General features: G+C 46.0%; 1 long non-coding RNA gene across 1 annotated transcript; it reads right to left on the reverse strand.

The window, feature by feature from the left end:
• Window positions 1-7,151: 7,151 nt before the first annotated feature.
• LOC146583706 (uncharacterized) lies at window positions 7,152-7,886 on the reverse strand. Its single transcript, XR_014893193.1, has 3 exons — window positions 7,616-7,886; window positions 7,417-7,529; window positions 7,152-7,285 (listed from the first exon to the last, which is right to left on the reverse strand). It is a non-coding gene; the product is annotated as an uncharacterized LOC146583706 (long non-coding RNA).
• Window positions 7,887-14,340: the final 6,454 nt, after the last annotated feature.

Raw genomic sequence — 14,340 nt, forward strand, 5'->3', positions numbered from 1 at the left:
TGAAAGAAAATCCTCAGGAAGTGATGCTTTCAGGAACTCCTTCTAGGCTCGTACATTAAAGCATTTTCGAGATCTGTCATTTTCCCTGTCTCGTTTCGAGCATAACATTGATGTTGTTTTTTTAATATGATACAAAACAACATATCACATGTCAAAACTGTAAGATCTTTTTTATTGAAAAATATATATTTGGGTTAATTTGTTTCTCGCTTTTTATAGCATTAGAGTTATTCAACAGTTAAGAGCCTCGTTTTTGTGTTTTATCATTTTATACTGTGCCAGTGTTTCAGTGAGAAACAGGTCTGTTGGAATATCTGCAGAATGGTTTTTGACATTCTCTTGTTAAAATTTGTGGAAATTGAGCTCCCAGTGCCATTCAAATGTGTTGTTTTATACATCACTGAGTTTGAAGTGGGAGGTGTGGTGTATTCATAATTGTCTCTGGTACATTTGTTGTATGGGCAGTATGTGTTCGTTGTTTGATTGTGTAATTACGCGTTACGCACTGGCAATGCATGCCGGGAGATGGTAATACAGTGAGTAAAGAGTTGGTCTTACCGCACTACCACTAAAGTTAAGTGATGTAGACTGTGGTGTAATTGCATTGTACAGTAGATGTTAATGCAGCCGGTCAGTGTAGTTAGGCTGATGGCAGCTAGAGGGCGAGACCGGTGTGTTTCTGTATAGAATGTTATGTTATGTGGGGCAGAGCAAGAACAAGAAAATAAAGTGTGGTTATGAATCGTACAGAGGACCCGCGTATAATTGAATAATACGACATGGTGTCAGAAGTCCTGTACTGATCCATATAACCTCGACTGAACGAACCTGTGTCTGGCGGAGCTCGCGGGATAACGAGGGGAGAATATGGCGGATGAGACTGCACAGAGAGCACCGGCGGGGCCGAGCGCGACATTCAGCATCCAGCCACCGGAATCCTTCGACTTTTCAAAACCGCAGGAGTGGTCCAAATGGATACGGAGGTTCGAGAGATTCCGTCTCGCCAGTAATTTGAACGTCAGCTCGGAGGAAAACCAAGTCAACACGTTGATTTACTGCATGGGAGATGAGGCGGACGATGTGCTTCGCGGTCTGAGTTTAACAGCGGAGCAAAGGACAACGTACGAGGGGGTACGTGATGGTTTCCAGGCTTTTTTCATTGTGAAGAAAAATGTGATCTATGAGCGCGCCAAATTCAATATGCGCCGACAGGGAGACAATGAGACAGTGGATGCTTTTGTGACAGCACTGTATGCGCTAGCAGAACATTGCAACTATGGAGTGCTACATGATGAGCTGATACGGGATAGGCTCGTTGTCGGTCTCACGGACAAACGGCTGTCAGAACGCATGCAGCTTGACCCAGATTTGACTTTGCAGAGGGCTATCAACATGGCGAGGCAAAGTGAAGAGGTAAAGCGACAACAATCCTCCTTGCGAGGTGACTCTAGAGGTGAGGCTAGCGATGCTAAGTCAGTAGATAGAGTGCATAAAACCAGTCGTAAGCCTGTTAGAACCAAACTGCTCCAGACTGATAGTCGTCAAGCTAAAACACGTGGATTCCGAGAAGATGGCAGAAAAGGGCCAACCTGTCAGAAATGTGGTGGCGCTCCATCCCATTCAAAGCAGGATTGTCCAGCGAATGAAGTGAAATGCCATGCATGTGGAAAGAAAGGACATTACAGGCGTGTATGCAGGGCACCAAAAACAGTGCATGAGGTTGAAGAGGATGAACATGGTTTGTTCCTGGGCAGTGTTAAGTGTGAGGGTGAGCCGTGGACTGTCGACTTAAGCATAAACAACAAAAACGTGTCATTTAAAATTGATACAGGAGCCGATGTGACAGTCCTACCCCTTAAGGTGTTTAAGGAGCTCTACAGACACAACCACCCCCCCAGTCTCCACAAATCAACCAAGGCTCTGCTGGGTCCCGGGAGGAGTCGTTTGGATGTCGTTGGTGTCAGTGAGCTTGCACTGAGGAAGGGAGACAAAGAAATACTTGAGGATGTCTTTGTCATCAGACACCTGCACACTGCTTTGCTGGGGAGACCTGCTATTAGCAAGCTGGAGCTTGTGGCTCGTCTGGAGAGCATAACTATAGAGACGCTTAAAAAGTGCTACCCAAAGCTGTGCAGTGGTCTCGGTGAAGTACGTCAGCCGTACGACATCAAACTGAAACCTGGAGCTCAACCTTTTTCCTTGAAGACGCCACGGAGAATCCCGTTGCCTCTGATGGACAAAGTTAAGCAGGAGCTGGCCCGTATGGAAGAACTAGGGGTGATCAGCAGGATTGAGGAGCCAACTGATTGGTGCTCAGGCATGGTGGTGGTACCGAAGAAGACAGAAGATGTACGCATATGTGTCGACCTTACACACCTCAATGAGTCTGTGTGTCGAGAGAAGTACATACTGCCATCGGTGGAGGAAACATTGGGCAGATTGGCTGGTGCCAGCATATTCAGCAAGCTGGACGCTAACATGGGGTTTTGGCAGATACCTCTGACGGAAAACTCAGCCAAATACACCACTTTCATCACACCGTTTGGGCGTTATTACTTCAAGAGACTGCCCTTCGGGATTGCTTCAGCACCGGAGCATTTCCAGAACAGGATGGTCACAGAGGTCACAGATGGTATGGAAGGGGTGGTTTGCCACATGGACGACGTGCTGGTCTGGGGCAGAACGCAGGAAGAGCATGACTCTCGCCTACACGCTGTGCTGGGCAGGATCCAAAAAGCTGGCATCACCCTGAACATTAACAAGTGCGACATCGCGAAACAGCAGGTGACGTTTTTAGGGCATGTTCTCTCAGCCAGCGGTATCAGCCCTGACCCAAGCAAGACCCAGGCTGTGAGGGAGATGAAGGAGCCACAAAGTGTGAGTGAGTTAAGGAGCTTTCTGGGAATGGTTAACCAGCTTGGAAAGTTTATCCCACAGCTCGCAGAGAAGGACAAACCTCTAAGAGACTTACTGTCTAAGAAAAACTGCTGGAGATGGGACATTGACCAGGCTAGAGCATTTCAGAACCTGAAAGATGCGCTCACATCACCGCCAGTGTTGGCCATGTATGACCCAAGCCGTGACTGCAAGGTGTCAGCGGACGCATCATCGTATGGCTTAGGGGGTGTGCTGCTTCAAAGATGGGACGAGGAGTGGAGACCCGTTGCCTACGCGTCACGCTCCCTCACTGCAACAGAACAGAGATACGCTCAGGTTGAAAAGGAGGCTTTAGGTCTGACCTGGGCTTGTGAGCGGTTCCGCAACTTTCTTATTGGCAAACACTTTCAAATGGAGACAGACCATAAGCCGCTGCTAAGTCTGCTGGGGGCACAAACTCTGGATGCGCTCCCTCCCAGAATTCAACGCTTTAGGATGCGCCTCATGCGATATTCCTACTCGATTTCGCATGTACCAGGCAAACACCTGTGGACAGCTGACACGCTCTCACGATCTCCAGTGAAAGCAAAAGAAACACTTCAAGACAAGGAGTTGTTGGAGAGCACAAATATTTACGTGGACATGTTGATGGACAATCTGCCAGCTAGCAACAATTTCTTGGAGCAGCTGAGAGAAGAGCTGGAGAGGGACAGCGTATGTGCTCGCGTGATGCAGCTGTGTGAGGAAGGATGGCCCACACATTTCAACAGCGAACCAGCGCTAAGACTGTACTGGGCAGAACGGGCGTTCCTCACCGTACATGATGGTCTGCTAATCAAAGGGGACAGGTTGGTTATACCTGCAACTATGAGAATTGATGTGCTCACCAGACTGCACGAAGGTCACCAGGGAGTGGTTAAGTGCAGACAGCGAGCACGACAGTCGGTTTGGTGGCCAGGGCTAAGCCAGCAGATAAATGAGCTTGTCCTTAACTGTCGGACATGTTGCCAAGTGAGAGAAAACCACACAGAACCGCTGATGCCATCACAGTATCCGGGGCGGCCGTGGCAAAAGCTAGGAGCCGATCTGTTTATGCTGAGAGGGAAAACCTACCTTCTTGTCGTGGATTATGCCTCAAGATTTGTTGAGATTGCCCCTCTCACACCTTCAAGGTCAGAGGACGCGATCCATCATCTCAAAGTGATTTTTGCACGACATGGGATCCCCGAGCAGCTGGTAACAGATAATGGGCCACAGTTTTCAGGGGCAGCTTTTGAGACATTTGCAAAAGTGTATGGCTTCTGTCACATTACAAGCAGCCCGAAATATCCCCAAAGCAATGGCGAAGCCGAACGAGCAGTTAAGACTGTCAAGAATCTATTGCGGAAAGCTGTTGATCCACACTTGGCTCTGCTCGCTTACAGAGCCACCCCACTGCAGAATGGCTATAGTCCAGCCCAACTCTTGATGGGGAGACGGCTTCGCACCACAGTGCCAATACTGCCATCTCTGCTAGACCCCGCACTTCCTGATAGTGTGGTTGTCACCCGGAGGGAAAAGGAGAGGAGGACTAAAGAGGCACAGTCATATAACCTTCGTCATCGCGCACGCAGCCTCGACAGGCTCACTCCAGGCCAAGAAGTGTGGATAACAGACCAGAGAGCCAGCGGCACCGTTATTGGCAGCCACTCCACACCACGATCATATCTCGTGGAGGGACCTCGTGGGACAATTAGGCGGAATCGTCGGCATCTTGTTCCCATGAAACACTCTCCAGACCAAACTGAGAGCAATAATGGGGAGCCAGAATCTGCAGAAGCCGGGGAGCAGTGCTCCACGGACATGCCAGAGACAGTTTCTCCAGAGCTTCCATCTACACCCAGAACCAGATCCGGAAGAGTGGTTGTGAGACCAACCAGATTGGACTTATAACGGATAAGATGGAAAGGACTGTTTTATACAAGAATACCCCTCTTTCGTAGTATTGTTTGCACAATATGGGTAAAAGTGTAAAAGCTAAAAGGTTGTCATTTTCAAATATGCATGTTCAGAAGTTGGGAAATGCAGGGGGTGTGACAAGTTAGCATGTAAGAATTTGTGTTACTTAACGGGTTAATTAGAGTTAAGATTTTCATTATATAGTATTCCTTACAGGTAAGCGCAGGACCAGACCTTCCAGCCACAGAGGCAGAATAACCCTCTAAGGTCTGGTGAGTCAATGGTAGTCTACCCATTGATTCTAGAAAGGGGAGATGTGGTGTAATTGCATTGTACAGTAGATGTTAATGCAGCCGGTCAGTGTAGTTAGGCTGATGGCAGCTAGAGGGCGAGACCGGTGTGTTTCTGTATAGAATGTTATGTTATGTGGGGCAGAGCAAGAACAAGAAAATAAAGTGTGGTTATGAATCGTACAGTGGACCCGCGTATAATTGAATAACACGACATAGACCAGCGGGACTATGCTAAAGTGAGAGATAGCTTCCACAACTTTTTCATTGTCAGGAAAAATGTTGTTTATGAGCGTGCACGTTTTAATATGCGCAAACAAGGGCCGAATGAGACTGTTGATGCATTCATGACTGACTTGCATGCATTAGCAGAGCACTGTAATTACGGACCGCTCCACGATGAGCTGATAAGAGACAGAATAGTAGTGGGCTTGGCCGACACGAGGCTGTATGAGCTCATGCAGATGGAAAAAGACTTGGACTTGGATAAAGCTATAAATATGGCCAAGCAATCAGAAGAAATCAAAAAGCAACAAGGTAAGGGCAGAGGTCACTTCCTGTTTTGGGAAGTAAGGTCAGAGAAGCTGCGCATGGTGACGGTCTAGCCGTGTAAAAGTCAAGCTAAGAAAGAAGAAATAAGCCCTAAGTTCCAGTTACACCAGTTTGTCTACTTGCAGGCCAAAGTGGTATGTTTGTTTATATTTTGTGAATTTTATATTGTAATATGTTTTAATGCTGAAATATAATTTTCTTGTACATTTGTATTCACCAATTCTACGGTGTACCTGTACGTTAAGAGAAGCACAGTAAACATCAGTAAAGAAGAACTCTCGTGTCTCTCGTGTATGTGTACAAGCCGGCATACAAATGTAATGCAAGTAAATGCGAAAACAGCTGACAGAGTGATGCAAAAGCACGACAAAACAAAGTTCAACATGTTCAAAAATAAAACTGTCAAAACACAACAGCAATATAGCAAGAGACAAAGTAATAAATGCTACAAGTGCGGAGGCTCTCCACATCCGAAACCCGAGTGCCCAGCAAATGATGCAAAATGTCATTTATGTGGAAAAAAAGGTCACTACCAGCGCATCTGCAGACAAAGCAAGACAGTGCAAAGTATTGAGGAGGAAGAGGAGCACGGTTTCTTCCTAGGCTCAGTTTCCAGTGACGGCCAGGCGTGGACAGCCATCATACAAGTGAAAGATGCAAAAATCACTTTCAAACTGGATACTGAAGCAGATGTGACTGTACAGGGAGTGCAGAATTATTAGGCAAATGAGTATTTTGTCCACATCATCCTCTTCATGCATGTTGTCTTACTCCAAGCTGTATAGGCTCGAAAGCCTACTACCAATTAAGCATATTAGGTGATGTGCATCTCTGTAATGAGAAGGGGTGTGGTCTAATGACATCAACACCCTATATCAGGTGTGCATAATTATTAGGCAACGTCCTTTCCTTTGGCAAAATGGGTCAAAAGAAGGACTTGACAGGCTCAGAAAAGTCAAAAATAGTGAGATATCTTGCAGAGGGATGCAGCAGTCTCAAAATTGCAAAGCTTCTGAAGCGTGATCATCAAACAATCAAGCGTTTCATTTAGTGATGGGCAGATGAAGCCCCATGAAGCACTGAAGCTTTTCATCCAATTGGTTCACCCCAACGCGAAGCTTCATGAAGCTTCATTTGCTCTAGCAGGACACCTACTGGACGTAAAAATAATAGCTGGCATGAATTTGAAGAGTGTGGCATTTTGCACACAGCCTGTAAATGTCAACAACAAAAGGAGTGTGTAAAACATCTATATTGTAGTGATGGCAGTATACTGTGTATATTTATAGTGGCAGTATGGGAAATGATTATTTGGAAATGCTTGAAATGGAAATGATCATTTACTGTGAGGTGAGGTGTGGTTGGGGTGTGGACAGTAGTTGTGCTTTTGTAACGTTGAGGTATGGACAGCTACACACTGAGGCTTTGAGCCTCAGTCCTGCCTGTTCACATTTTATTCTGTAAAAACTAAATTTTCACTGCTTTTATGGCCTTTTTAGTGGGGAGAACATAGCTAGGATTTAATGATTTAACAAATCTTTTGAATCCTTTGTCCTCCACAATGCTAAATGGCTGGGAGTCCTCAATCACCATGCTGACCAGGTCTTCATCTATTTGAGATTGTTCTCCTGAGGAAAGACAATAAAGACAAAGCACAAATATAAATATCACACACGTAACTTATAACAGTTGTATAATATTGTTATATCATTTAGTAACATTACTGCATGCTATATTATCATTGCATTTGATGGCTCACCTGGTCTTGCTCCACAATCGGTGTTCCTCTTATTCTCATGCAAAGCTCTGTAGTGCCTAAGCATGGATGTTGTTGTTATATCCCAGCTCCCTGGCACATAGCAAACACTTCACCTTGTACAAAAGTCAAGACAGCTCAACATAAATTGTATTGCACCATCAGTATCATGAAAATACATCTTCTGTAGAAATTTACATACCTTGTTGGGAGGAATAAAATCAAAATGTTCCCACACAGGGGAGGACATCCTCCTCTTCTTAGCTGGCTCCATTCTCTCCTGACTTTCCTCACTCTCATAAACCTCCAAACGGTCTCCAAACTCTCTCTAACCGCAACTCTCCATCAAACACCCACATTTTGAATGAAGTCTGAGGGGTTTATATCGCTGTCATATCTCGCGGCAAAGTTCGAACCACTTCATGAACCAGTCACGTGGTACAGCCGGGCAGCGAGGCTTCGGACGTCATCATTTTCAGCTCCTCCCATAAATGAAGCAAGCTTCGATACGCGCTTCGCGGAAACGCCCCCTCCATTACTCGACACACGCTCCGAAGCCTCGATACAGAACGTCCCATCACTAGTTTCATTCAAAATAGTTAACAGGGTCGCAAGAAGCGTGTGGAAAAACCAAGGCGCAAAATAACTGCCCATGAACTAAGAAAAGTCAAGCGTGCAGCTGCCAAGATGCCACTTGCCACCAGTTTGGCCATATTTCAGAGCTGCAACATCACTGGAGTGCCCAAAAGCACAAGGTGTGCAATACTCAGAGACATAGCCAAGGTAAGAAAGGCTGAAAGACGACCACCACTGAACAAGACACACAAGCTGAAACGTCAAGACTGGGCCAAGAAATATCTCAAGACTGGTTTTTCTAAGGTTTTATGGACTGATGAAATGAGAGTGAGTCTTGATGGGCCAGATGGATGGGCCCGTGGCTGGATTGGTAAAGGGCAGAGAGCTCCAGTCCGACTCAGACGCCAGCAAGGTGGAGGTGGAGTACTGGTTTGGGCTGGTATCATCAAAGATGAGCTTGTGGGGCCTTTTCGGGTTGAGGATGGAGTCAAGCTCAACTCCCAGTCCTACTGCCAGTTTCTGGAAGACACCTTCTTCAAGCAGTGGTACAGGAAGAAGTCTGCATCCTTCAAGAAAAACATGATTTTCATGCAGGACAATGCTCCATCACACGCGTCCAAGTACTCCACAGCGTGGCTGGCAAGAAGGGGTATAAAAGAAGAAAAATGTTGATAGTGAACAGATCAAAACACTGACAGAATCCATGGATGGCAGGCTTTTGAGTGTCTTTGCAAAGAAAGGTGGCTATATTGGTCGCTGATTTGTTTTTGTTTTGTTTTTGAATGTCAGAAATGTATATTTGTGAATGTGGAGATGTTATATTGGTTTTACTGGTAAAAATAAATAATTGAAATGGGTATATATTTGTTTTTTGTTAAGTTGCCTAATAATTATGCACAGTAATAGTCACCTGCACACACAGATATCCCCCTAAAAGAGCTAAAACTAAAAACAAACTAAAAACTACTTCCAAAAACATTCAACTTTGATATTAATGAGTTTTTTGGGTTCATTGAGAACATGGTTGTTGTTCAATAATAAAATTATTCCTCAAAAATACAACTTGCCTAATAATTCTGCACTCCCTGGAATAGCTGACTCGGACTTATCAAAGATTTTTGCTAACGAACACAGACCAGTTCTCCATCAGCCAGAAAAAGCTTTGTTAAGCCCTGGAAAAACACCACTGGACGTTGCTGGTTTTACAAAGCTACAGCTCAACTACGGAGCAAAACAGTCAACAGAGAAGGTCTATGTTGTAAGAAACCTGAGCACTACACTGCTAGGCCTGCCCGCCATTACAGCTCTTGGCCTGCTGGTGCAAGTTGACGCGGTTTCAATGGACACTCTGAAGACTACTTACCCACACCAGGGCCAGTGGTGTTGGTTGAGGACATTCACATTACACCAGGGCCTGTGGTGCTGGCCAATACCATCCACATTACACAAGGGCCTGTGCTACTGGCTGATGCAATCCACATTGCAGCAGGGCCAGTGCTGCCTTTGAGGCCATCTTCACCCATCCAGGGCCAGTGGTGTTGGCTGAGGCCATCTACATTTCACCAGGGCCTGTGGTGCTGGCCAATACCATCCACATTTCACAAGGGCCATTGTTGTTGGCTGTGGCCATCCACATTACACCAGAGCCAGTGTTTCCTTTGAGGTCATCATCACCACACTAGGGCCTCTGCTGCTCTCTGAGGCCATCCACATTACACCCGGGCCTGTGTTGCTGGCTGATGCCATCCACATTTCACCATGGCCAGTCCTCCCTGTGAGGCCATCTTCACCACACCAGGGCCAGTGCTCCCTGTGAGGCCACCTTCACCACACAAGGGCCTGTGCTACTGGCTGATGCCATCTACATTACACCAGGGCCTGTGGTGTTGGCTAAGGCCATCCACATTACACCAGGGTCTGTGGTGCTGGCCATTACCAGCCACATTTCACCAGGGTCAGTGTTGTTAGATGAGGCCATCCACATTACAACAGGTCCTGTGCTAATGGCTGAGGCCAACTACATTTCACCAGGGCATGTACTCCCTGTGAGGCCTGTGGTGCTGGCCAATACGATTCAAATTCAAATTTTATTTGTCACGTACACAGTCATACACAGTACGATATGTAGTGAAATGCTTGGACAACTGCTCGTGACCTAAAGAAAACAAAAAAGAAAAAGGCTATGAATAAGATAGGAAATAAATATGAAAAATTAAAAAGGGTAAATTTAACTAGGAAGGAATAAAATATAAATTAAGGTTAAAAATGAAATAACTGTACAACACAAATTAGAATGAAGGGTAAATTTAACTGGGAAAGAATAAGATAAAATATATAAATTAAAGTTGAAAATAAAATAACTGTACAACAAAATACACAGTATAGAACCATATAAGAATGTATGAAGAAATATAAATAAATAAATATATACACAATAACAGCAGCTGTACAAGTATTAACTGGAAATGAAGAATATAATGTCCAGTGTTGTGCAATCCACATTATTTAGTGTCTTGTGCAGTGCAAATATGCTTAAAGTGATTAAGTGATGAAGTGAAAACAATGTCCAGAATGTCCAGTGTGTGTGTAAGAACTATATGTGTGGGTCAGTACTGTGTGGTGGTGTGATTGAGAGACCGTATCGCCTGCGTGAAGAAGCTCCTCCTCAGTCTCTCTGTGTTGGTCTTCAGGGAGCGGAATCGCTTTCCTGACCTCAACAGAGAGAACAGTCCGTTGTTGGGATGGCTGAGGTCCTTCACGATCTTCCTGGCCTTGGTCCAGCACCGCCTGCTGTAGATTGAGTGCAGGTCAGGGAGCTCGGAGTGGATGGTGCGCTCAGCTGACCGCACAACCCTCTGTAGAGCTCGTCTGTCCTGCATCGTGCTGTTCCCGAACCAGGTTAAGATGTTTCCCGCCAGGATGCTCTCTATGGTGCACGAGTAAAAGTTCCTGAGCACCTTGGAGGGCAGTTGGAAGTCTCTCAAGCGTCTGAGGTGGTAGAGATGCTGACGGGCCTTTTTCACCACGTTGTTGATGTGACAGGACCATGACAGGTCCTGCGTGATGTGAACTCCGAGGTATTTGAAGCTGTCCACTCTCTCCACTGGGCACTCGTTGATGACGGGGGTCTGGTAGTTCCTCTCCTGCTTAGTGCTGAAGTCCACTATCAGCTCCTTTGTCTTACTGACGTTTAGAAGGAGGTTGTTCCTCTGGCACCAGTTCTCCAGATTCCTAATCTCCTTCAGGTAGGCTGTCTCGTTGTTATCAGAGATCAGGCCCACCACGACGGTGTCATCAGCAAACTTGATGATGGTGGTGGAGCTGGTAGTGGCCACACAGTCATATGCAGTGTTGGGACTAACGCGTTATTAAGTAACGCGTTACAGTAACTACGTTATTATTGTGGTAACGAGCACGGTAACTAGTTATTATGCCAAAACCGGGAACGCGTTACTCGTTACTGGGATTTAGATAGGCTCGTTATTCGTTACTTCGTGTGGTGGCTATCGCGGAGCTTCCACAGATTCAATAACATTAGCAAGTGGTGGAAGCCAGCAGGTGGATGAAGGAAAAGGGAGGCAAGAGGAGAGACCCGAAGCGGCCGCTGGTCCGAGAGTGTCAGGTGAACTGAACTTCAGGTAAGAATTTATGACCTGCAGTCTCTCTGGGTCAGATATAAACCAAGTTTAGGTGGAGTTTATTTTCGTTATGCTGACTTTTTCGTACTGCGTGCTAGCTAGCATGACGGAGTTTCTATACAGCTGGGTGGGCGCTATGTTACTGATGTTGAACTTTATTTTGTTCATAAGGTTAATTATTAGAGTTGCCACCCGTCCTGTAAAAAACGGAATCGTCTCGTATTCAGAGAAAATATTACGCGTTTCGTATTTAGGTGAAAAGGAACAGTTTGTCCCGGACTTCAGCTACAATGAAAAAGACACAAAGCTGGAGTTACTGTGTGTCTTTGCTGCACAGCTGCCTCTTCTCCTCTCATCCTCTCCCCCTCCCTCTCCTGTTTCTACTTCAATCATGAAACTGATCAATGATCAGCTGATCGGCTTTTCTCTCTTGTTTATTTATCGCCCACTTTGCGCCAGAAAGAGGAAACCAGCGGATGTCGCGCTAAACAACAGCAGCACGTTTAAGCTTGATCAGCTGTTGTTAGAATTTATTTAATATTAATTTCTATTATCAGCTGATGTTTGCTGGAGCCACAGCCGTAAAAGCTGCTGGTCATGATATGGTTTGGTTATGTGGTGAGAGGGAAACATGAAGATGAAACCAGGAGATGTCCTTACTGAATCATCAGAGCTGAACAGGTGATGGAGAAACAGGTTTACCTTTTAGGTGACATGAATGAGTTGAAGGGAAGTTATGAACTGTTTCTGAGAGACAAATAACCCCAGGATCCTTTTCTAAGCAGCTGACAGCTTGTTACTGTGCAGGGGCGGGTCTAGCAAAGTGTTGCCAGGGGTCCATGTAGGGCATTAAAAGGGAAAGGGGGGCACAAGGAAATACTTTCTTATTCTCACTTAAAATGTCTCACTCAAAAAATAATTATGAGTCTTACAACAAACGATTGATAGATTGATACATATATACCATCAGAACAGTGTACATCACTGTCACAACAGTGTTTATTTTCATTCAAAGGCTTTATGATTTTTCCTATAATGGTGGGCCGCTCTCTAGTCAAAATGCCCGGGACGATTTTTTTGTCCCAGTCCAGCCCTGTAAGCAGCTCATCTGCAGTCTGGTGTTACCTACATCTTCCTATTCAGGAGGCAGAATTTCAGAGTTCTGAGTACAATCGAAAGCACCACGACTGCAGTTTTTGTGTTGGATGTAAAAAGCAGGCTAGGACAGAATCAGGTGTGGGATTTCTCTCGTGGAAATGTGCACATTATTTTTTCCTTTCTATTGGTAGGTGGCACAGTGCACTTGTGGCAAGTAAGCAAGCTAGAAGACTGGCAATCTTGCTGGGTATCCAGTTACGGAAGGAACACATTAACAAGAGAATTCTGAGTTAAACCAAAGTTACTTTCCCTAGTAACTAGTTACTCTGAAAGTAACGAGTAACTTGAAGTAACTGAGTTACTTTTGATAGAAGTAACTAGTAATGTAACTAAGTTACTAATTTAAAGTAACTTACCCAACACTGGTCATATGTGTACAAAGAGTACAGCAGGGGGCTCAGAACACACCCCTGGGGGGCTCCAGTGCTGAGAGTGGTGGAGGCTGAGACATGTCCGCCCATACTGCCTGTGGTCTGCCAGTTAGGAAGTTGGAGATCCACTGACACATAGATGAGCTGAGTCCCAGATGCTCCAGCTTGGTGGTGAGTGTGTAGGGAATTATGGTGTTAAATGCAGAGCTGTAGTCTATGAAGAGCATTTTAACATAATTCCCCCTTCTAGTGTCCAAGTGAGTGAGTGATGTGTGGAGGAGATGAGAGATGGATCTCATCATGGATCGATCCACAATTCACCAGGGCCAGTGTTGTTGGCTGAGGCCATACACATTACACCACGGACAGTTCTTCCTGTGAGGCCATCTTCACCACACCAGGGCCAGTGTTGTTGGCTGAGGCCATACACATTACACCAGGGCCTGTGGTGCTGGCCAATACCATCCACATTTCACCAGGGCCTGTGCTGCTGTCTGAGGCCATCCACATTACACCAGGAACCGTGTTTCCTTTGAGGCCATCTTCACCCCACCAGTGCCTCTTCTGCCCACCTGGGCCTGTGGTTCTGTCCGATATCATGCACATTTCACCAGGGCCTGTGTTCATGGTTGAGGCCAACTACATTTCATCAGGGCCTGGGTTGTTGGCTGATACCATCCACAGTACACAAGGCCCTCTGCTACTGGCTGAGGCCAACTATATTACACCAGGGCCTGTGGTGCTGGCCAATACCATCCACATTACACCAGCGCCCGTGGTGTTGGCTTAGGCCATCCACGTTTCACCACTGCCAGTGCTTCCTGTGAGGTCATCGTCACCAGTTCGCAGTCTGTTCTGCTTGCTGATGCCATCCACATTACACAAGGGCCAGTGATTCCTGTGAGGCCATCTTCACACACTAGGGCCGGTGCTTCTGGCTGATGAAATCCACATTGCACCAGGGCCTGTGTTGCTGGCTGAGGCCAACTCCATTTCACCAGGGCGTATGTTGCTGGCTAAGGCCATCTACATTTCACCAGGGCCTGTGCTACTCGTTGATGCCATCCACAATACACAATGGCCTGTGATTACTGTGAGGCCATCTTCACCAAACCAGGGCCATTGTTGTTGGCTTTGGCCATCCACATTACACCAGAGCCAGTGTTTCCTGTGAGGTCATCATC

The sequence above is a fragment of the Mchenga conophoros genome, linkage group LG1, assembly GCF_057382185.1.
Source record: "Mchenga conophoros isolate Kocher_MC1m ecotype Shallow Benthic linkage group LG1, M_conophoros_male_GT1.1, whole genome shotgun sequence".
NCBI lineage: Eukaryota > Metazoa > Chordata > Actinopteri > Cichliformes > Cichlidae > Mchenga > Mchenga conophoros.